The 23,788-nt window shown below is 42.1% G+C and overlaps 6 non-coding genes across 6 annotated transcripts; all 6 read left to right on the top strand.

Annotated features, from left to right (window-relative positions):
• The first annotated feature begins 11,107 nt into the window (after positions 1-11,107).
• On the top strand, positions 11,108-11,179 carry trnaa-ugc (transfer RNA alanine (anticodon UGC)). Its single transcript has one exon. It is a non-coding gene; the product is annotated as a tRNA-Ala (tRNA).
• A 796-nt stretch (positions 11,180-11,975) lies between these two features.
• Positions 11,976-12,047, top strand: trnaa-cgc (transfer RNA alanine (anticodon CGC)). The gene has a single exon. It is a non-coding gene; the product is annotated as a tRNA-Ala (tRNA).
• A 95-nt stretch (positions 12,048-12,142) lies between these two features.
• On the top strand, positions 12,143-12,214 carry trnaa-ugc (transfer RNA alanine (anticodon UGC)). Its single transcript has one exon. It is a non-coding gene; the product is annotated as a tRNA-Ala (tRNA).
• An 8,352-nt stretch (positions 12,215-20,566) lies between these two features.
• Positions 20,567-20,638, top strand: trnaa-cgc (transfer RNA alanine (anticodon CGC)). The gene has a single exon. It is a non-coding gene; the product is annotated as a tRNA-Ala (tRNA).
• A 91-nt stretch (positions 20,639-20,729) lies between these two features.
• On the top strand, positions 20,730-20,801 carry trnaa-ugc (transfer RNA alanine (anticodon UGC)). The gene has a single exon. It is a non-coding gene; the product is annotated as a tRNA-Ala (tRNA).
• Positions 20,802-23,172: 2,371 nt separating this feature from the next.
• Positions 23,173-23,244, top strand: trnaa-ugc (transfer RNA alanine (anticodon UGC)). Its single transcript has one exon. It is a non-coding gene; the product is annotated as a tRNA-Ala (tRNA).
• Positions 23,245-23,788: the final 544 nt, after the last annotated feature.

Below are 23,788 nucleotides of genomic sequence, written 5' to 3'. Positions count from 1 at the left end.
CTGTCTTTGAGGAGGCGACAGACAGCTTGGATGAATATACAGACACTGTAGCATCATACATCAGTTTCTGTGAGGACAGCTGTATTTCTACTACAACACGGGTAAAATACAGCAACAATAAAGCATGGTTTTCGGCTGAACTCAGACAGCTTCGGAGGGAAAAGGAGTCAGCATTCAGGAGTGGAGATAGAGTTCTCTACAAAGAGGCCAAATACAAGCTGGAGAAAGGTATCCGATCAGCAAAAAAGGAATATTCAGAAAAGCTGAAAAGCCAGATTGCTGCTAATGACCCAACTTCAGTCTGGAGCGGCCTCGAAGAGATCACTAACTACAAGGTGCGAAAGACCCCCCCTTCTCCTGAATGGCAGTCAACTCACCAACGACCTGAATGAGTTCTACTGCAGATTCGAATACAATAAGGACAATTCTCAGCCTTTCTCAGCCAATTTTTCATCCTCCTCCTCCACCATGGCTCTCTCACCTCTGTCCCCGGCTCCTTTAACCATCAACGAGCGGGATGTTAACAGAATGTTTAAGAAACAAAAGGTGAGAAAAGCTCCTGGGCCAGACGGAATCTCTCCATCCACCCTTAAGCACTGCAGCAATCAACTGGCACCCACCTTCACTCACATTTTTAACAGATCATTAGAACTTTGCTCTGTTCCTTCATGCTTCAAAACATCGACCATCATACCAGTCCCCAAAAAAACGAACATTTCTGGACTGAATGATTACAGACCTGTAGCCCTGACATCTGTAGTCATGAAGGTCTTCGAACGCTTGATCCTAGCCTACCTTCAGGTAAGACCATCACAAATTCTTTACTGGATCCCCTGCAGTTTGCATACAGAGCAAATAGATCTGTCGATGATGCAGTCAAAGTGGCCCTGCACTTCATGCTACAGCATCTCGACAGTCCTGGAACCTACGTTTTGAGCTCGGCTTTTAACACCATAGTGCCAGAGCTGCTGCAGGTCAAACTGTCCCAGCTGTCAGTGCCGGATGCCATCTGCCGGTGGATCATGGACTTTCTGACAAATAGGACACAGCAGGTACGGCTAGGAAAACACACTTCAGACCAGCGGAACCTAAGTACTGGTGTACCACAAGGCTGTGTGCTTTCACCCCTTCTCTTCAGTCTTTATACCAATGACTGTGTTTCTAAGGAACCAGCTGTAAAGATCCTTAAGTTTGCTGATGACACCACTGTGGTGGGCCTCATAACCGATGGTGAAGAGTCTGCCTACAGAAAGGAAGTTGAGCAGTTGGTCTCCTGGTGCAGCGACAACCACCTGCTGATCAACACACAAAAGACTGTAGAGATGGTGGTGGATTTCAGGTGCAACGCTCCCTCCTTACCCCCCCTCACAATTAATGGCTCTATGGCCTTAGTGGTGGAGTCACTTAAGTTCCTAGGCACCACTTTATCCAGGGACCTAAAGTGGGAAAAGAACACACTCTCCATCGCCAAGAGGGCTCAGCAGAGAATGTTCTTCCTGAGACAGCTGAAGAAATTCAACCTGCCACAGAGTCTGCTGATCCAGTTCTACACAGCAATAATAGAGTCCATCCTTACATCGTCCATCACCATCTGGTTTGGTTCCTCAACATCACATGAACGAGCCAAACTTCAGCGAATAATCAGGACAGCGGAGAGGATTATTGGATGTAGTCTGCCAACGCTTCAGGACATTTACAACAGCAGACCCCTCTCATCCTGGACATCACCTTTTTCAAACTCTTTCATCTGGCAGAAGACTCAGGACAATAAAAACAAACACATCCAGACACGCTAACAGCTTTTTCCCCAGAGCCGTAACACTTTTTAACCAAAGTTGTTCTCTTGGGCAAATGTTGGTAAATACTGGTTAACAGTCCATGTGCTGTTGGGTCTGTTAAATATGTTCTATGTTACATGTCATACATGTGTAATTATCTGTACTATTATGTGTATTGTTTGTACTACTATGTGGACTGTTGTGTGTATCATTGAGTGTATCACCAAAGCAAATTCCTCGTATGTGTAACATACCTGGCGAAATAAAGTGATTCTGATGCTGATTCTGATAAAGGGACAGGGGCCAGGGTTAATAAAGAAAAAACGGTTTACATGAAAATAGGGAACACGGACTCAAAACCTAAAGAAATACAATTTAAAGAGGTAACACAGCTTAAAATCTTGGGAATCAGAATGGGGGAAAATGAAATCAAAGCAAGGGATGAAATTTGGGAAGAGATTTAAAAAAAGATGGAAAACAACATTTTTGGAAACAAAGAGAAGTATTTTTAAAAGGGAAGGTACTGATTTTAAACACACTGTTTTTATCCAAAGCTTGGTATGCTCTTAATGTCACTAGCATACCTCATTGGGCTTTAAAAAGAATAAAAGCGATCGTTTTAAACTTTTTATGGGATGGGAAACCAGCCAAAATTGCATACGACACTTTAATAGGGCCAGTAGAGAAAGGAGGACTCAAACTTTTAGATGTTTTTACAAGGATAAAAGCACTAAGAATTTAAATGATAAGAACATTTTTAAATCAAGATGAACAGGCATGGAAGGATAGCTTTAGAGAGACAATGAACAAATGTGGAGGAGGAGGGATGGATTTTAATGTTTTAAGCATGAAAATGAATGAGCAAATGACACAAAACATACATAAAGAATTTTATAAAGAAGCTTTTAGAGCAGACCTGGGCATTGTACGGACATCCCCAACTGGCCCGCATGAGGTTCGTGGCAATTAAAAATTAGATGTAAATAAATGTACATCAAACATGCAATACAACAGGATTGATTTTGACGGGACCGCTATGTCTTTAAATATCCGTAAGTTTCGATTTACGTGTGTGCGTGAGTATATCCAGCTTCACCGTAATGCGAATAGAGCTGAGTGGGATTGACGGTTGAGTTTTTAACAAGACATGAACTTCTGAAGTATTTATTTACTGAAGTCAGATGTAAAGCTGTTTAACCATCACAATTTAGGCTCTAAATCACGGTACTTAACAGAGAAATACAACAACATGGACAATGCGGGGCGTCACACCTGAAGCTTCACTAACTAAACTGTAAAAGCAACAAAAACTTTTTTTTATAAAGTTTAACACATCTAGAACTGAAGCAGTCAGGACCAGGCTTTGTGATTTTAAAAAGAATATCCAACAATAACAAAGGACTAAAAAACAAATGAGATACTCCAAACAAAATAGTGTAAAGTTTAAAAACCTTTTTTTTTTTTTTTTTTGCATTTGTTTGTTTAAATAGTAAAATAATGTTGATGTTTTTACTCTGCCTACTTCTAATTTTCTGATTGTAACATCTAAACATTAACAGCTTATTAGAACTGTACAATTTGCTGCTTTTCATAAAGAGTGGGCAGTTGTAGCCTAGTGCTTAAGGTAGTAATTAGAAGGTCACTGGTTCAAGCCCCACCACTGCCAGGTTGCTGCTGTTGGGCCCTTGAGCAAGGCCCTTAACCCTCAATTGCTCAGACTGTATACTGTAACTGTATTGTAAATCGCTTTGGATAAAGGCGTCTGCTAAATGCTGAAAATGTAATTAAAGAGATAAAATTAATATTGAGCAGAATAAAGTTCACCTTATTGGTCCGGCCCTCCACAACAGTCCCAGTTTCTTATGTGGCCCCTTGGAAAATGTAATTGCCCACCCCTGTTTTAGAGCATGGAGAGATTTTATGGATTTTATAGAAATAAAGGTAAAAGAAAGGAACCAGTTTTTAAACCAGCCGCTGTGTTTTAACCCAATGATTTTAAATGAGGGCAGAGAGCTATTTTTTAGAGTTCCAAGCAGGGGTGCGCTAAGTAAAAGATGTTTTATATGAAGTTAGATCAAGATTTCTACCCACGCAAGCAATAAACGATGCATTAGAAACCAACGAGAACACAGTTAACAAAACCCAAATCCAAAATAACTACGAAAAACTAAAAAAAGCAATACCGGAGGATTGGATAAGCGAAATTGAAAAGCATATAGGAAAAAAAGAAACAAGTGAAAACTTAATTTGGGACATCAAAGTAAAAATGAAAAATGAAAGAATTCCAATTGAAAGCTGTACCTTGAAAAAAAATATACACTGTTTTAATACAAAAAGCGTGGGTAGAACCAAGAGCAAAAGAATACTGGAGCAGGCTGTTCCCAAACCTAGAAGCAGAAAATATTAAAAAAAATACTAGACAACATTTTAAAAATTAAAAACTATGATTTTCTTTTAAGACATAACTGTATTTTTAATGAAATGAGAATGTGCAAAATAGGATTAGCAGAAGACCCAAAATGTAAAGTATGTTTTAAAGAAGATGAAGTACTAAAACACATGTTTTTTTAACTGTGAACAATTAAAATGTTTTTTAACAAAAATAAAGAAAATAAATACAGCATTTTTAAACAAGAAACAAGACGAACACTCTCGGCTCTCACTTCCGGTGGTACGCACGCTGAGACGCTAGCCTAGTTGTTTGTTTGTAGCCTTTAGCTAAATAACTTTTTATATACGTATGTTTTAAACATATAATTTATACGTTAATCTTCCGTGTGTTGTTGATTTAGTTTTATTTTGTCTATCGTAAAAAAGCGCTTGTGTTTACTAACGTAAATTCGTGCTGTGTTGGAAACTAGGAAACTTCTGCTACCGGCATTTGTTTGTACGCTAGCCTAGTTGTTTGTTTGTAGCCTTTAGCTAAATAACTTTTTATATACGTATGTTTTAAACATATAATTTATACGTTAATCTTCCGTGTGTTGTTGATTTAGTTTTATTTTGTTTATCGTAAAAAAAAGCGCTTGTGTTTACTAACGTAAATTCGTGCTGTGTTGGAAACTAGGAAACTTCTGCTACCGGCATCCGAACGAAGCCGGTTTTGTTTGTTTTTGTACTTCAGCGCATAAACATCATAATTATCCAGAATTAAAACCGTTTTCGGTCCGCACGAAGCGCGTTTGTGTTTGGTTGTGTTCTGTATTTCAGCTCTTAAAACACCTTTGTTTTGTGGGGAGTTATAACCGTTTCTGTTCGTAGGAAGCGCGTTTATTTGTTTAGTACACCAGCGCATAACACCGTTCTCCTTTAGAATTACAGTCGCTTTTGTCCGAACGAAGCGCGTTTGTGTTGTTTGGTTGGTGGTTTTTGTATTCCAGCTCATCATCGCCTGTTTCATCCGGAATTAAAGCCGTTCTTCTGTGACTACCAGCAGAAGCGCCGGTGAATCCAACATTAACATCATCTCCAACTCATCTTGTAAAGCTAAGTACATTTCTTTGCTACTATGGCCCCAGCAGGAGCATTATATCCATGTTCCGAGTGTAATATGTTCAGTTATTCCTTCTCCGTGTTTAGTGATAACTTTACATGTGATAAGTGTAGATTAGTTGTTAGTCTGACGGAGAAGATCTCAGTGTTAGAAGGGCGCATTCGGGCGTTAGAACAGACTACTACTAGTGAGGGCTTAGATTCAGCGGTAGCAGTCCCGAATGCCAGCAGTTCAGGTGTAGAACCCCAGACTCCGGCATTAGAGCCCTCACAGCGGGGCGACTGGGTGACGTCTCGGCGACATAGTCGTAGGGAAAAGCACCGACCATCTCAGTTGCACGTGTCCAACAGGTTTTCCCCACTCAGTGAGCCACCCGCTGAGAAGCCTGTTAATGTAAGTGCTCTGGTTATAGGAGATTCTCAGCTCCGACACGTGCGTATTGCAACCCCCATAGAGACACCAGCAACCATAGTCACCTGTATTCCGGGGGCCAGGGCGCCTGACATCAGAGCAAATCTAAAAGTGCTGGCTAATGCTAATCGTAGATTTTCGAAGATTGTTATCCACGTCGGCACTAATGATGTTCGTTTACGGCAGTCTGAGGTTACTAAGAGTAATGTTAAAGAGGTGTGTGAGTTAGCTAGGTCGATGTCTGAGGCAGTAGTGTGCTCTGGCCCCTTACCGATTCGACCCAGTGGCGAAACCTACAGCAGGTTGTTGTCGCTGAACCGCTGGATGTCTAAATGGTGCTCAGAAAACTGCATTGATTTTGTAGATAACTGGTCCACCTTTGAGGGAAGGCCTGGTCTTTTGAAGCGGGATGGTGTCCACCCCACGTGGGAGGGTGCTGCTCGCATTTCTTGCAGCATAGGTGACAGGCTTTACCACCGCGTTAGTGTAGCGGCAGATAGTGTTAAATGACTATCCAGAGCCAAGACCAGGCAGCAGACTAACAGGCCTAACCGACTGTCTGCGAGTCGCCATCGGACGTCACCTGGAATCCTTAGGTCACAAACCATTGAGACTGTGTCTGTTTACCGTGGCAGGTGTAAGCCAAAACAAAATCAAAAAGTATGTCATAATAACTTAATTAAAATTAATCTAAATGAGCATCATGAAAACCCTAGTAAAGTTAAACTAAAGTTAGGACTTCTAAACATCAGGTCACTTGCATGCAAAACAGTAATTGTAAATGAAATAATTACAGATAATTGTCTTAGTGCCCTGTGTTTAACCGAGACCTGGGCTAGACCTGATGAGTATCTAGGTTTAAATGAAGCATCTCCTCCGGGTTACAGTTATGAACATAAGCCACGTCTTAGCGGTCGTGGTGGAGGAATAGCCGCAATTTATGATAAAGACATAGGTCTTACTGTAAAATCATCTCCCATAACAAACTCGTTTGAAGTTCTTATCTCTGACATAACCAATAAATGTTCATCTGATAAAAATAGTATGTTTAAGCTGGTTACTGTTTATCGACCCCCTGGTCCTTACTCAGAATTTCTTAACGAATTTGCCGATTTTCTTTCTAAATTAGTTTTATCAACTAAGAAAGCTTTAATTGTTGGTGACTTTAATATTCATTATGAGGATAAGTGTAATCCACTCAAAATTGCGTTTGACTCTATTTTAGAATCCTTAGGCATCACCCAAAATGTAACAGGACCCACTCACCGCTGTAAACATACCTTAGATTTAATACTTACTTATGGTATAAACATAGACAACCTGGAAATTATACCACAGAATGACTTAATCTCTGATCACTCTCTACTAATTTATGAAGTGTCCCTGTCCAATAATATACAGCAACCAAATCGTTTTAAATGTAAGCGCACTATTACATCTGCAACTGCAGCAGCGTTCATAAACTGCCTACCAGAATTACCAAATATATCAGCATCAGAACCTAAAGAACTAGATCAGGCAACTCAAAACCTAGAGACCGTACTGCGCACAACCTTAGATAACGTAGCCCCACTCAAAACTAAACTGATTAGGGAGAAAAAACTTGCTCCTTGGTACAATGACCACACATGCGCACTTAAACAAGCAGCACGAAAATTAGAACGCAAGTGGCGTCACACTACACTAGAAGTGTATAAGATTGCTTGGAAAGATGCTCTAACTGAGTATAAACATGCACTTATAAAAGCTAAATCTTTATATTATTCATCCCTAATAGAGAAAAATAAAAACAATCCCAGATTCCTTTTTGAGACAGTGTCCAAATTAACTAAAAACGTTAATGAAACTGAATCTAATATACCGCCTGACTGTACCAGCGATGATTTTTTAAAATTCTTTAATGACAAGATAGAAAAGATACGACTTCAGAGTCAGATTGTGTCACTTGCCAATGTTAAGTATGGACTCACTCCGAGCAGCATTGGTGATAACAGTGGTGATAATAGTAACGAGTTAATCCAACTAAATTCCTTTAATCCAATCTCCCAAAATGAACTAACTGTGTTGATTAAATCATCGAAGTCATCATCGTGTATACTCGATCCTGTTCCAACTCGTTTACTTAAAGATTTACTCCCAGCTATTGTAGAGCCCCTGCTTACATTAATCAATGCATCCCTTAGCCTTGGATATGTACCTAAATTGTTTAAAAGTGCTGTTATTAAACCCCTGATTAAAAAACCTAATCTTGATCCACATGTACTAGCTAATTATAGGCCAATTTCAAACCTTCCTTTTGTCTCAAAGATATTAGAAAAAGTCGTTTCCAAACAGTTATGTTCTTATTTGAATGAAAATTGTATTCATGAAAAATTTCAATCAGGATTTAGACCCAATCATAGTACCGAAACCGCATTAATTAGAGTAGTTAACGAGTTGTTAATGTCTTCTGATAATGGATGTGTCTCTTTTCTTGTTCTATTAGATCTTAGTGCAGCGTTTGATACGGTCGATCATAACATTTTACTGGAGAGGCTAGAAAATACAGTAGGTGTTAAAGGACTCGCACTCTCTTGGTTTAAATCATATCTGACTGACCGCTCTCAATTCGTTTATGTAAATAATAAATGCTCGGAAACTACAAAAGTAAAGTATGGTGTTCCACAGGGGTCGGTACTGGGACCGCTATTATTTACACTCTATATGCTTCCACTAGGTGAAATTATTCATAAACATGGCATAAACTTTCACTGCTATGCAGATGACACACAGCTGTATATATCAGCCAAACCAAATGATACTGACACAATCAGTAAGATAGAAGATTGTGTAAACGACATAAAAAACTGGATGTCGTGTAATTTTCTTTTACTTAATTCAGATAAAACAGAGGTTTTACTTGTTGGCTCTAAAGCTGCAAGAGACAAATTGTCTAACCTGGTGCTAAACTTAAACACGTTCTCTGTTACTCCCAGCCCAGATGTAAAAAACTTAGGTGTCACAATAGATTCAGATCTCTCATTTGATACACACGTTAATAATATTACTAGAGTTGCTTTCTATCATTTGCGTAACATTTCTAAAATAAGAAATATACTATCTGTTAATGACGCCGAAAAACTGATCCATGCGTTTATAACTTCTCGGTTAGATTATTGTAATGCTCTTCTAACTGGATGCTCTGGTAGATCCTTAAACAAACTCCAGTTAGTTCAAAATGCAGCAGCTCGAGTGCTAACTAGAACTAAAAAATTTGACCATATTACTCCTGTTCTATCATCTCTACACTGGCTGCCAGTTAAATTTCGCATTGATTACAAAATACTTTTACTAACTTATAAAGCGCTACATGGTCTGGCTCCACAGTATCTGAGTGAACTTATTAATCACTACAGCCCAGCGCGTCCACTTCGTTCACAAGATGCAGGGTTACTTATAGTTCCTAAAATTAAAAAGATCACGGCTGGTGGAAGAGCGTTTTCCTACAAAGCTCCACAACTCTGGAATAATCTTCCTGCCTCTATTCGGGATTCGGACACAGTCTCAATGTTTAAGTCTAGACTGAAAACATATTTATTTTCTCAGGCTTTTGATTAGTATAGACAAAGGCGCAGAGCTTGGGGGTTCTTGGTCATAGAAACTTGTGGTGATCAGGGATGTTGGGTTGCTGTCGTTCTGCCTCTCTTGTCCGATCACTCAGGTTTGGTGACGGTGGGGAGATGGGCGCTGATGTCCTGTGAAAGCCTTCATGACCTTGTTACCTGCTTGCTCTCCCTTTTAGTTATGCTGTAATAATTAGGGCTGCCGGAGTCTAAAACTCTCTGTAAAACTGTTTGTCAACTAGCATTGTACATTATTAACTACATTCTCTGTTGTTTTACCCCGAGGGCATTCTGATGGAAACCTGTTTACCCGCCGAGGTTAAGGATTGAAGTCGAGACTGCCGGGACAACGATGCTGCTCCTGTCAGATGTGACTGGTCTGGAGTAATTGCAACGACAAGAAATCACTACAGACTTTATTGAAGACTAGAGTGGATAACAACTCTATTATTATTTAATTGTTTATTTATCTATTTATTACCAGTTATGACTTTTAGATCATTTAATTCTGTGTTTGTATGATTTGTGTAAATCGTGTATTTATTTAAAGTATCCTCCAGGCCACCCATGAAGGATGGGCCCTGCTGAGTCTGGTTCCTCTCAAGGTTTCTTCCTGTAATTTTCAGGGAGTTTTTCCTTGCCACAGTTGCCCTCGGCTTGCTCAACAGGGGTTTTTGTATCTGTTGGTCCTGGATTTTGTAAAGTTGCTTTGAGACAATGTCTATTGTAAAAAGCGCTATATAAATAAAGTTGACTTGACTTGACTTGACGAACAGACTGAATGGCAACCCCTGTTTTTATTTGGTTTTAATGGAAAAACAAAAAACATATTTGCGTTAAACATAATTTTAGCTGAGGCTAAACAAGCAATAATAACAAGAAAAAATATTGCAAAGCATAATGGCAATGTCATATCAGTATGTGATGTATTTGAAAATAAACTGAAAAAAACATTCAGGGATCTATTTGACTATTTTACCATGACAGGCGAACCAGAAACTTTTCATGCACTAATTGTAAATAATAACCCATTTGTAGAAGTACATTGGGAAAAGGTGCAACTCAAATTACCCAAATCTATTTAATAAATATAATTTAATTTAATTAAGTCTAATTTTTAATGTATTTATGAAATGATATTAATTTTAATTAAAAAAGAAAAAAGGAAAAAAGCTTTTTAACATTGTTAAATTTTGGGTAAGGTGTATAAACTATGTATAATACATGTATGAATGCATGTATGCATCTCCAGTAGCTTGTTGTTTTACTCTGCTAGAAAAAAGCTTCAAGTTTGCTTCCACACCCGATAACTTTAAGAATTAGCACTTTCAAGCACACATTCCAGTGCTTACTCGTGCACAGGGACATTTTTCAGTGTGTGACCTTTCTTTGCTGTGCTGCCATGGCCATGGGCTAAGGCGTCGCTCTCGGAAACCAAAGCTCACGGCTCATTCCCAGAGTGTGTCTTATTCGTGCTTTGTTTTTAAAGTCACAGACAAAACGTTCCTTGAAACATACACTTGGTCGTTAAACACCCAATCACAAGTGTTTTCTTTGTGGCAAAAGGTCCCAGGGGTTTGGTCACTTTTGGCCAGCCTTTCCATTTGCTTTATTGACACGGTGCAGCTTGTTAACTGAGTGATTAATGTGTTTTGGAGCCAACTGGCTTGCAGAGCCAATTCTTAACAGCTACCACAGATTACTCTGCAAGTGTGCCTTTAAATTTGCAATCCGCTGCCTGCTAGAGGCAAGAGATACCTGGTCATGGGTCTCTTTTTGTTTTTGCAAAGAGTCCTGTACCTGTTGCATTGGTGCCAGTTCTGGGGGATGTAGCTCAGTGGTAGAGTGCATGCTTTGCATGTATGAGGCCCAGGCTTCAATCCCCTGCATCTTCAGTAGCTTGTTGTTTCACTCTGCTAGAAAAAAGCTTCAAGTGTGCTTCTGTCACTGTCAAGCTGGCGTTCTGCTTGTTACTCTTGGACTTTAAGAATGTGCTCAGCTTCCAGTTGTTACTTTTGCACAAGAACGTTTTTTCAACTTTCTGCCAGCTACCTAGAGAGGCGCGATGGCCAAGTGATAAGGCGTGGGTCTCGTAAACCAAAGATCACGACTTCAATCCCCGTTCGTGCCTTTAACATGCATGCTCTCGTTTTACAACATGACCAACATGCTCTAGTTCACATTCCCTCTAGGCTAATTTGAGAAACACAACTCTTTTCCTAATTTCCCTTGCAGGTCTTATTTACCACATTAATGCTGTGCTTCCACACCAGCACATTTCCTCTACATAGGAATGGCAGCTTAGAGGTACTGCATGCCGTGCCTGTATGAGCTCCAGAGTGTCACAATCCCTTGAAATATCCAGGTACTTAGTCAGACTCAATCACAAGCCTGTTTTGAACTTTACCCAGCTGACTGAGCAAAGGTACAGGAATTAGATGAATTTTGGATGGGCCTTTCTATTGGCTTACATGACATGATGGAGCTTGTTAACCGAGTGTTTAATGTCTTTTGGAGCCAACCGGTTCAGAGAGCCAGTTCTTAACCGCTACCACAGAAGACTATGCAAGTGTGCTGTTAAATCTGCAATCCCTCACTTGACAGAGGCTAGAGAATCCTGCTCCTGGTTCTGCTTCTCTTTTTGCAAAGACTCTCTTACCCGTAGGAGGTTTACCCTGGGAAGCACAAGTCGGGGATGTAGCTCAGTGGTAGAGCGTGTGCTTCGCATGTATGAGCTCCTGGGTTCAAGCCCCAGCATCTCCATTCAGAAGATTTTAATTAGGGACCATTTCTTGCTTGCTGGGCTTATTCTCTACAATAGTGCTATCGAGCCACAGCAATTCTACCATGTCACAAAAGGGGATGTAGCTCAGTGGTAGAGTGCATGCTTTGCATGTATGAGGTCCAGGGTTCAATCCCCTGCATCTCCAGCTTGTTGTTTCACTCACTTGAAACAAACTTCAAGTTTGCTTCCACACCCGATAGCTTTAAGAATTAGCACTTTCAAGGACACATTCCAGTGCTTACTCGTGCACAGGGACATATTTCTGTGTGTGACCTTTCTTTGCTGTGCTGCCATGGCCATGGGCTAAGGTGTCGCTCTCGGAAACCAAAGCTCACGGCTCATTCCCAGAGTGTGCCTTATTCGTGCTTTGTTTTTAAAGTCACAGACAAAACGCTCCTTGAAACATACACTTGGCCGTTAAAGACCCAATCACAAGTTTTTTTTTTGTAAACTTTACCTGGCTAAAAAGATCAACGGCTATAGGACAGCACAAGAGAACTTACCTAACACATCAAAGCTGTAATTCCACAGCAGCATCTTACTGCTACACAGGGATTGTAGCTTAGATTAAACCGTTCAAATATCCGGGTAGTTGTTCCAGACCCATTCACAAATCAGTCTTAATCTTTACCTAACTAATTGGGCAAAAGGGCCAGGGGTTTGGTCATTTTTGGCCAGCCTTTCCATTTGCTTTATTGACACGGTGCAGCTTGTTAACTGAGTGTTTAATGTGTTTTGGAGCCAACTGGCTTGCAGCTACCACAGATAGCTTAACAGCTACCACAGATTACTCTGCAAGTGTGCCTTTAAATTTGCAATCCACTGCCTGCTAGAGGCTAGAGTTCCTGGTCATGGGTCTCTTTTTGTTTTTGCAAAGAGACCTGTACCTGTTGCTTTGGTGCCTGTTCTGAGGGATGTTGCTCAGTGGAAGAGCGCATGCTTTGCATGTATAAAGCCCAGGGTTCAATCTCCAGTAGCTTGTTGTTTCACTCTGCTAGAAAAAAGCTTCAAGTGTGCTTCTAAAGTTGATGGCTTTAAGAACGGTCACTATCAAGCTGGCATTCTGCTTGTTACTCTTGACCTTTAAGAATGTGCTCAGCTTCCAGTTGTTACTTTTGCACAAAAACGTTTTTTCAACTTTCTGCCAGTTAACTAGAGTGGTGCGATGGCCAAGTGGTAAGGCGTCGGTCTCGTAAACCAAAGATCACTAGTTCAATCCCCGTTCGTGCCTTTAACATGCATGCTCTCGTTTTAAAACATGACCAGTATGCTCTAGTTCACAATCCCTCTAGGCTAATTTGAGAAACACAACTCTTTTCCTAATTTCCCTTGCAGGTCTTATTTACCACATTAATGCTGTGCTTTCCAGTTCTACACAGCAATAATAGAGTCCATCCTTACATCGTCCATCACCATCTGGTTTGGTTCCTCAACATCACATGAACGAGCCAAACTCCAGCGTATAATCAGGACAGTGGAGAGGATCATTGGATGTAGTCTGCCAACGCTTCAGGACATTTACAACAGCAGAGTGCTGAAGCGTGCCGGCAAAATTACAGCAGACCCCTCTCATCCTGGACATCACCTTTTTCAAACTCTTCCATCTGGCAGAAGACTCAGGACAATAAAAACAAACACATCAAGACACGCTAACAGCTTTTTCCCCAGAGCTGTAACACTTTTTAACCAAAGTTGTTCTCTTGGGCAAATGTTGGTAAATACAGTCCGTGTGCTGTCGGGTCTGTTAAATATGTTCTATGTTACATGTCATACATGTGTAATTGTCTGTACTATTATGTGTATTGTTTGTACTACTATGTGGACTGTTGTGTGTATCATTGAGTGTATCACCAAAGCAAATTCCTCGTATGAGTTGTAACGGTCTGGGAGTGTCACCTAACAACCTCTACATCAATATTAAGGGTTCCCTAGCAAGTTGTGTGCTTAATAAAGTTACACACACCTTCAGACATTGATTGTTATGCAAAAGGTGTATTATACAGTATGTACATTATATGCCTTCACCACATATGCAAACTCACATACATTCATACACGAGTCCATAAAGTTCCTTCCATTCCAAAGAGTCTCTATAAAACAACAAAACAGATCGCCTCACCGATCTGTCAGAGCCATGAGTTACCAGTCCGTAGCATCATGTTGTTGAGGGGAAGAAAATCAACTGAAGGTGGCAGATGAAGGAGTTGGATGATGGTGGACTCCAGGTGGTATGCCCAAGCCTTAATCCCAGCAGTAATCCCAGTTGGTTCCCACAGTGTAATCACACACCTGACTTTTTACCCAGCTCACGGAGCATTAATCATGACCCACAGAAAGAAGGCAGTAAAAGGAAGAAGTCCTTCTAAACATGTAAAATAAGCACACAATCAGTTCATAATCACCCTCTGATACTAGGCCTTCAAACAGTAGACCAATCCCCAAGATTAATAAATACATACCCAACCCCCTTTCATTCACAAAGAGACCAGAGTACACATATGCATCAAACTTCCATTGTACTTACATTGAGCTTGAAAACACAGTGTTTTCCCAAAAAAGGACTTTATGTGAGAGACAAACCAAGTTTGTTTGCATGCTTCCACTGGCTGACTGTTCTTCCTCATTTCCACTCTAACTAAGCATTTGCTAGCTCATTACTGCTCTTGGTGGCAGGAGCTAGTATTACAACTTAACATACCTGTAACTGGAGGGACAACGGTTACATACCCCCTCCCTCAGTGAAAAGGACCGCCGGTTTGTAGCATTTTTTCAAATTAACCACGTTAATAGTATCTTCCATATTGGGTGCCTCAGTATAACATACTGTAATTTACCTCTCCCAGTCTTTTAAGAATTTTGGCTGGGCCTTTCCACTTTGGTGCCAGCTTAGCGCTGAACCCAGTCCCTGCCTTGGACAATGGATGGGACCTGACCCACACTAGTTCGCCCACCTGGAAACTTGTAGGCTTCCTCCTGGCATTGTAATAGTGAGCTTGCTTACACTGGGCCTTGTCCACGTTAAACCGAACCTGCTCAATAAGTTGTTGTTGTCTGGCAATGGTGGTGTATGCATCGTGCTCAGGGGTAAGTGGCTGATGAATAAGCCTCTCTAATGGCCCTTTCAACTTTCTGCCCAATGCAACTTCTGATGGGGAGAAACCTGTACTTTCCTGCCAAGCGGAGTTGATGGCATACCTAAATTCATAGATCCATCTGTCCCATTCCCTGTGGAGTTCTTTAACGTAGGAGGCAATCATGGTCTTAAGGGTGCGGTTAACACGCTCTGTCATATTGGTCTGCGGATGATATGCTGTGGTTAGTTTCTGTATGACTCCCCATTGCTTACACACTGTATTTAGGAGATGTGATGTGAACTGTGCACCCCGGTCCGATACCAAGTAAAGAGGCGTGCCCCAGCGTGTGAATATGTCCCTTATAAGGATTGCAGAGATTTGTGGCGACTTCGCCACCCTCATTGGAAATATTTCCACCCATTTGCTGCAATAATCAACGACTACCAACAGGTACTCATTCTGTTTAGTGCTCTTTGGGAATGGGCCCATTATGTCTACCCCTAGCATGTAACCAGGCTCTAGTACAGGTGTGGACTGTAGTTGTCCAGGTAGCTTTGTTATCCGTGGCTTGTATTTCTGGCATGTAACACACTCTTTACAGTGTCTCCAAATGTCTTTGCGGATATCTGGCCAATATGCCACATTTAACAAGCGTAGGAGGGTCTTCAGTCTAACCAGATGACCACTAAGGGGGTTGTTATGCGCAAATTGTAAGAACACTTCTCTGAGGTCTCTGGGTATAAACAGTTGAAGAGTATAGCCTCCACTGTCATGCTTGGGCACACATCTGAACAAGAACCCATTCTTCATTGTGTAGTGGATCCTTCCAGGATCTGGATCTGGAGGCAAGTCTTTAACTATTGCCTGCGCCTCTTCATCAGCCTGTTGTGCACTGTTTATGTCGGTCCAGTCTACTGGTAAACCCTCTGCTTTGGCGACAGTTTTACACATAGCAACAACACTTTGCATTAGCTGAGGAGTGTGACTGTGTGACAACGCATCCGGCACCACATTGCATTGTCCTTTTCGATAGACCACCTTAAAATCAAACTCCTGCAGTCTGAGTGCCCATCTGGTTAGCCTAGAAGAAGGATTTGGGTTGTTAAAAACCCAGGTAAGTGCTGCGTGGTCTGTCACTACTTCAAAGTGTGTTCCTTCTAGGTAGGCTCTCCATTTTTCGATGGCCCATACCACTGCCAGGCACTCTTTTTCTGATATGGCATACGCCTTTTCTGCTCCAGTAAACAGTCTAGAACCATAGGCTATTACGTGTTCCTCCCCCTCTTCCTCTTGAGTCAACACCGCCCCAATGCCTGTCTCACTGGCATCCACTTGCACCCAGAATCGTTGTTGGAAGTTTGGCGGTCTAAGTATTGGTGCTCCCAGGAGGGCTTTCTTTATGTCCTCGAATGCTTTTTGACACTCCTGTGTCCAGCTCCACCTTACGTCTTTTCGTTTCAGGGCATGCAGTGGGGCAGCTCTCATGGAGAAATTCGGAATGTAACGATGGTACCATCCTGCAAGACCGAGAAACCGCTGTACCTCTTTTACACTCCTAGGAACCGGGAAATCACTGACTGCTATTACCTTGTCAGGGTCAGTCCGGATACCATTTCCAGAGATGACATGTCCCAGGAATGTAAGCGACCTTTGCATTAAATGGCACTTTTTCAGGTTGAGTGTCAATCCTGCTTGCCCTAGACACTGGAACATCTCTTCGAGGTCTTTAAGATGTTGCTCCTCACTTCGTGAATACACCACCACATCATCAATATATACAAAACAGTTCTTCCCTTTCAAGTCCCTGAGTATGTTTTCCATCAGCCGTTGAATGGTAGCTGCAGAATTTTTTTGTCCAAATGGCAAACGCAGAAACTCAAATGTCCCTTTGTGCGTAACAAATGCGGTCTTCTGTACACTTAAGTGGTCCATGCTCACCTGCCAATATCCACTTCTCAAGTCAACAGTGCTAAACACAGACGCCCCATGCAGTGACTCGAGTATTTCCTGAATTTGTGGCATTGGATAAGAATCAAGGTGAGTTTTGGCATTTAGTGCACGGTAATCCACACAAAACTGCATGCTACCATCCTTCTTTGGTACCAACACCACTGGTGATGCCCATGGGGAAATGGAAGGCCTAATGATTTGTTTTGCCAACATTTCATCAATAGTTTGACTGATTAACTGCCGTCTTGCCACGGGGACTCTGTAGGCTTTCTTTCGAATAGGTACGTCATCCGTGGTGATGATCTGGTGTTGTATGATTTCTGTATGCCCCATCACATCTGTACATACCATTGGCCAATCAAAGAGCAAATCTTCCAGTTGTTTCTGGTTCGCTTCAGATGCATCTGCCATCCATGCCAGTCGTTGAATATGCAACAATGTTTCTGGCGATACGGAAAGGGCAGGCTGTGCAATGCATAGATGTAAGTATGCAGACTCTCCTGGATTGGAAAGGTTTTCAGAGAAAGTGAACTCCTGTCTGTCCCCATGTGAGCCCGCCAAGTTGTAGGTCAATTTGCCAAAGTTGATAACAATCTCATTTTCTGATAGGAAGTCCAGTCCGATTATCAACGGAAATGCCAGATCAGCATCAGACAGGATGTACAATGGTAGATGGAGTTGTTGCCCATGCAGAGAGCACTGCCAATCCACCCTTCCAAGCGCTCTCTGTATTTTCCCATTGGCTAGCATGAACGTACGTCCTCTGCTGGGTTGCCAAACTTCTGCTGGTCGTTTCAATCTACCCCACCAATATTCCCTGATGAGTGAGTGAGTGCTTCCCGTGTCAATCATGGCCGGGCAGTTCCACGAGCCCACTGAGAGAGGCAGCATTAGGGATGCAGGTTGCATGGTTTGAACAGCGGCATATTGGTCTTGAGCTCTATTCGAAGGCTGTTTTTTCTTTCCTCCTTCGTTGTTGACTTGTGACCAATAGGCTCTTGCTTGAGAAAGATCACGTTCAATAAGAGTTCCAACTCTGACTAGTTCCTCTACAGTTTTTACAGTTCCTCGTAATAGGCTAGCCAGTCTAGGATTGCAGTTTCTCAGTAAACCTTGCATTATCTCCTTCTCAGTCATCCTTTTTCTCCACCTAAGACACAGGGCTCGATACTGATATGCAAAGTCTCTTATGCTTTCTTGTACTCCTTGTTTTCTTTCATGAATCCTTCTTTCTGCCTCTGCCTCATAATCTTCAGATAGAAAGGCACGTAAAAACATTGCTTTGAACTGAGCCCAATTGCTCACAGTTTCCCTTTCTGCCAGCCACCAGTCTTTAGCTGTCCCAACCAACACTGATGTCAATGTAGCTAGTACTTCTGTGTTCGTCAATGGATGGACAGCTAAAAACTCCTCACACCGCTCCAGATAAGCAATAGGATCCTTCTCATCTCTCTCCCCTCCAAAATGTGGAAACTCAACTTTTATAGGTGGCCTCATATGCATAAAGGTTGTGGCAGCACCTTTGAATGTTGCCCAGGGGTCTGGTCGGTTACCTGAGGTCTACCGCTAGGACGCGGGGTGGATGTGAGCAGTGCATTAGTCTGGAACATTGCCTCGAGCTGTCGATCACGGCGCTTCAAGCAATCAACCATGGTTTGACCAAGTTCCTGAACCTCTTGCTCCAGCAGATTTTTCACCCTTCTGCATCCTCTTTCAATCAGGTATTGCCACTTTTCAGTGTCCGCCTTGTGTTGTTCTTCCAACTCTCTGCACCAAACCTCACATTGTTCTAGTCTCAGCACCAGCCTTTCCTCTAGAACAGACATTTGGGTCTCAACCGACTTAACTTTTTCGAAGACATCTTCTACTACCTCAGGTGGTGGTGGTAGGGGTAGTTCTTCCACTCCTCCCACGTCGTCTTCATCCTCATGGTTAGACTCCTCATCTATATACAGAAGGCTAAACGTGTGGATTATCTCACTGATCGGCTCTCGCCGGGTTACAAACGGGCCAGCAGTGAAATCTAGTGGTAGGTCAGGCTCATCCACTATACTTGGCTGTGTTTCTGCCATACTGAATGCACAATTAGAAATTAAGCAATTACAACCATATATCAATAATTAAGCTAGGTCCCTGTTCGGGCGCCAATCTGTAACGGTCTGGGAGTGTTACCTAACAACCTCTACATCAATATTAAGGGTTTCCTAGCAAGTTGTGTGCTTAATAAAGTTACACACACCTTCAGACATTGATTGTTATGCAAAAGGTGTATTATACAGTATGTACATTATATGCCTTCACCACATATGCAAACTCACATACATTCATACACGAGTCCATAAAGTTCTTTCCATTCCAAAGAGTCTCTATAAAACAACAAAACAGATCGCCTCACCGATCTGTCAGAGCCATGAGTTACCAGTCCGTAGCATCATGTTGTTGAGGGGAAGAAAATCAGCTGAAGGTGGCAGATGAAGGAGTTGGATGATGGTGGACTCCAGGTGGTATGCCCAAGCCTTAATCCCAGCAGTTATCCCAGTTGGTTCCCACAGTGTAATCACACACCTGACTTCTTACCCAGCTCACGGAGCATTAATCATGACCCACAGAAAGAAGGCAGTAAAAGGAAGAAGTCCTTCTAAACATGTAAAATAAGCACACAATCAGTTCATAATCACCCTCTGATACTAGGCCTTCAAACAGTAGACCAATCCCCAAGATTAATAAATACATACCCAACCCCCTTTCATTCACAAAGAGACCAGAGTACACATATGCATCAAACTTCCATTGTACTTCCATTGAGCTTGAAAACACAGTGTTTCCCAAAAAAGGACTTTATGTGAGAGACAAACCAAGTTTGTTTGCATGCTTCCACTGGCTGACTGTTCTTCCTCATCTCCACTCTAACTAAGCATTTGCTAGCTCATTACTGCTCTTGGTGGCAGGAGCTAGTATTACAACTTAACATACCTGTAACTGGAGGGACAACGGTTACAGAGTAACATACCTGGCGAAATAAAGTGATTCTGATTCTGCTTCCACACCAGCACATTTCCTCTACAGTACATATGGATGGCAGCTTAGAGGTACTGCATGCCGTGCCTGTATGAGCTCCAGAGTGTCACAATCCCTTGAAATATCCAGGTACTTAGTCAGACTCAATCACAAGCCCCTTTTAAACTTCACCCAGCTGAATGAGCAAAGGTACAGGAGATAGATGAATTTTGGATTGGACTTTCTATTGGCTTGCATGACATGATGGAGCTTGTTAACCGAGTGTTTAATGTCTTTTGGAGCCAACCGGTTCAGAGAGCCAGTTCTTAACCGCTACCACAGAAGACTATGCAAGTGTGCTGTTAAATCTGCAATCCCTCACTTGACAGAGGCTAGAGATTCCTGCTCCTGGTTCTGCTTCTCTTTTTGCAAAGACTCTCATACCCGTTGGAGGTTTACCCTGGAAAGCCCAAGTAGGGGATGTAGCTCAGTGGTAGAGTGTGTGCTTCGCATGTATGAGGTCCTGGGTTAAAGCCCCAGCATCTCCGTTCAGAAGCTTTTAATTAACATGTCTTGCCTGTCGGTCTTATTCCCTACAATAGAGCTATCGAGCCACAGCAATCCTGCAGTGTCACAAAAGGGGATGTAGCTCAGTGGTAGAGCGCATGCTTTGCATGTATGAGGTCCAGGGTTCAATCTCCTGCATCTCCAGCTTGTTGTTGCACACATTTGAAACAAACTTCAAGTTTGCTTCCACACCCGATAGCTTTAGGAATTAGCACTTTCAAGTACACATTCCAGTGCTTACTCGTGCACAGGGACATTTTTCAGTGTGTGACCTTTCTTTGCTGTGCTGCCATGGCCATGGGCTAAGGCGTCGCTCTCGGAAACCAAAGCTCACGGCTCATTCCCAGAGTGTGTCTTATTTGTGCTTTGTTTTTAAAGTCACAGACAAAACGCTCCTTGAAACATACACTTGGCCGTTAAAGACCAAATCACAAGTTTTTTTTTTGTAAACTTTACCTGGATAAAAAGATCAACGGCTATAGGACAGCACAAGAGAACTTACCTAACACATCAAAGCTGAAATTCCACAGCAGCATCTTACTGCTACACAGGGATTGTAGCTTAGATTAAACCGTTCAAATATCCGGTTAGTTGTTCCAGACCCATTCACAAATCAGTTTTAATCTTTACCTAACTAATTGGGCAAAAGGGCCAGGGGTTTGGTCATTTTTGGCCAGCCTTTCCATTTGCTTTATTGACACGGTGCAGCTTGTTAACTGAGTGTTTAATGTGTTTTGGAGCCAACTGGCTTGCAGAGCCAATTCTTAACAGCTACCACAGATTACTCTGCAAGTGTGCCTTTAAATTTGCAATCCCCTGCCTGCTAGAGGCTAGAGATACCTGGTCATGGGTCTCTTTTTGTTTTTGCAAAGAGACCTGTACCTGTTGCTTTGGTGCCTGTTCTGAGGGATGTTGCTCAGTGGAAGAGCGCATGCTTTGCATGTATGAAGCCCAGGGTTTAATCTCCAGTAGCTTGTTGTTTCACTCTGCTAGAAAAAAGCTTCAAGTGTGCTTCTAAAGCCGATGGCTTTAAGAACGGTCACTATCAAGCTGGCATTCTGCTTGTTGCTCTTGAACTTTAAGAATGTGCTCAGCTTCCAGTTGTTACTTTTGCAAAAGAACGTTTTTTCAACTTTCTGCCAGTTAACTAGAGTGGTGCGATGGCCAAGTGGTAAGGCGTCGGTCTCATAAACCAATGATCACGAGTTCAATCCCTGTTCGTGCCTTTAACATGCATGCTCTTGTTTTAAAACATGACCAGTGTGCTCTTGTTCACAATCCGTCTAGGCTAATTTGAGAAACACAACTCTTTTCCTAATTTCCCTTGCAGGTCTTATTTACCACATTAATGCTGTGCTTTCCAGTTCTACACAGCAATAATAGAGTCCATCCTTACATCGTCCATCACCATCTGGTTTGGTTCCTCAACATCACATGAACGAGCCAAACTCCAGCGTATAATCAGGACAGCGGAGGGGATCATTGGATGTAGTCTGCCAACGCTTCAGGACATTTACAACAGCAGAGTGCTGAAGCGTGCCGGCAAAATTACAGCAGATCCCTCTCATCCTGGACATCACCTTTTTCAAACTCTTCCATCTGGCAGAAGACTCAGGACAATATAAACAAACACATCAAGACACGCTAACAGCTTTTTCCCCAGAGCTGTAACACTTTTTAACCAAAGTTGTTGTCTTGGGCAAATGTTGGTAAATACTGGTTAACAGTTCGTGTGCTGTCGAGTCTGTTAAATATGTTCTATGTTACATGTCATACATGTGTAATTGTCTGTACTATTATGTGTATTGTTTGTACTACTATGTGGACTGTTGTGTGTATCACTGAGTGTATCACCAAAGCAAACTCCTCGTATGAGTAACATACCTGGCGAAATAAAGTGATTCTGATTCTGATTCTGCTTCCACACCAGCACATTTCCTCTATGTACATAGGGATGGCAGCTTAGAGGTACTGCATGCCGTGCCTGTATGAGCTCCAGAGTGTCACAATCCCTTGAAATATCCAGGTACTTAGTCAGACTCAATCACAAGCCCCTTTTAAACTTCACCCAGCTGACTGAGCAAAGGTACCGGAGTTAGATGAATTTCGGATTGGACTTTCTATTGGCTTGCATGACATGATGGAGCTTGTTAACCGAGTGTTTAATGTCTTTTGGAGCCAACCGGTTCAGAGAGCCAGTTCTTAACCGCTACCACAGAAGACTATGCAAGTGTGCTGTTAAATCTGCAATCCCTCACTTGACAGAGGCTAGAGATTACTGCTCCTGGTTCTGCTTCTCTTTTTGCAAAGACTCTCATACCCGTTGGAGGTTTACCCTGGAAAGCCCAAGTTGGGGATGTAGCTCAGTGATAGAGCGTGTGCTTAGCATGTATGAGGTTCTGGGTTCAAGCTCCAGCATCTCCAATCAGAAACTTTTAATTAACATGTCTTGCCTGTCGGTCTTATTCTCTACAATAGAGCTATCGAGCCACAGCAATCCTGCCATGTCACAAAAGGGGATGTAGCTCAGTGGTAGAGTGCATGCTTTGCATGTATGAGGTTCAGGGTTCAATCCCCTGCATCTCCAGCTTGTTGTTTCACACACTTGAAACAAACTTCAAGTTTGCTTCCACACCTGATAGCTTTAAGAATTAGCACTTTCAAGCACACATTACAGTGCTTACTCGTGCACAGGGACATTTTTCAGTGTGTGACCTTTCTTTGCTGTGCTGCCATGGCCATGGGCTAAGGCGTCGCTCTCGGAAACCAAAGCTCACGGCTCATTCCCAGAGTGTGTCTTATTCGGGCTTTGTTTTTAAAGTCACAGACAAAACGCTCCTTGAAACATACACTTGGCCGTTAAAGACCAAATCACAAGTGTTTTCTTTTGTAAACTTCACCTGGCTAAAAAGATCAACGGCTATAGGACAGCACAAGAGAACTTACCTAACACATCAAAGCTGTAATTCCACAGCAGCATCTTACTGCTACACAGAGATTGTAGCTTAGATTAAACCGTTCAAATATCCGGGTAGTTGTTGCAGACCCATTCACAAATCAGTTTTAATCTTTACCTAACTAATTGGGCAAAAGGGCCAGGGGTTTGGTCATTTTTGGCCAGCCTTTCCATT

Source organism: Trichomycterus rosablanca, chromosome 7, assembly GCF_030014385.1.
Source record: "Trichomycterus rosablanca isolate fTriRos1 chromosome 7, fTriRos1.hap1, whole genome shotgun sequence".
Lineage (NCBI taxonomy): Eukaryota > Metazoa > Chordata > Actinopteri > Siluriformes > Trichomycteridae > Trichomycterus > Trichomycterus rosablanca.
Note: the sequence above shows the minus strand (reverse complement) of the source record. Positions and strands in the feature narration are given on the sequence as shown.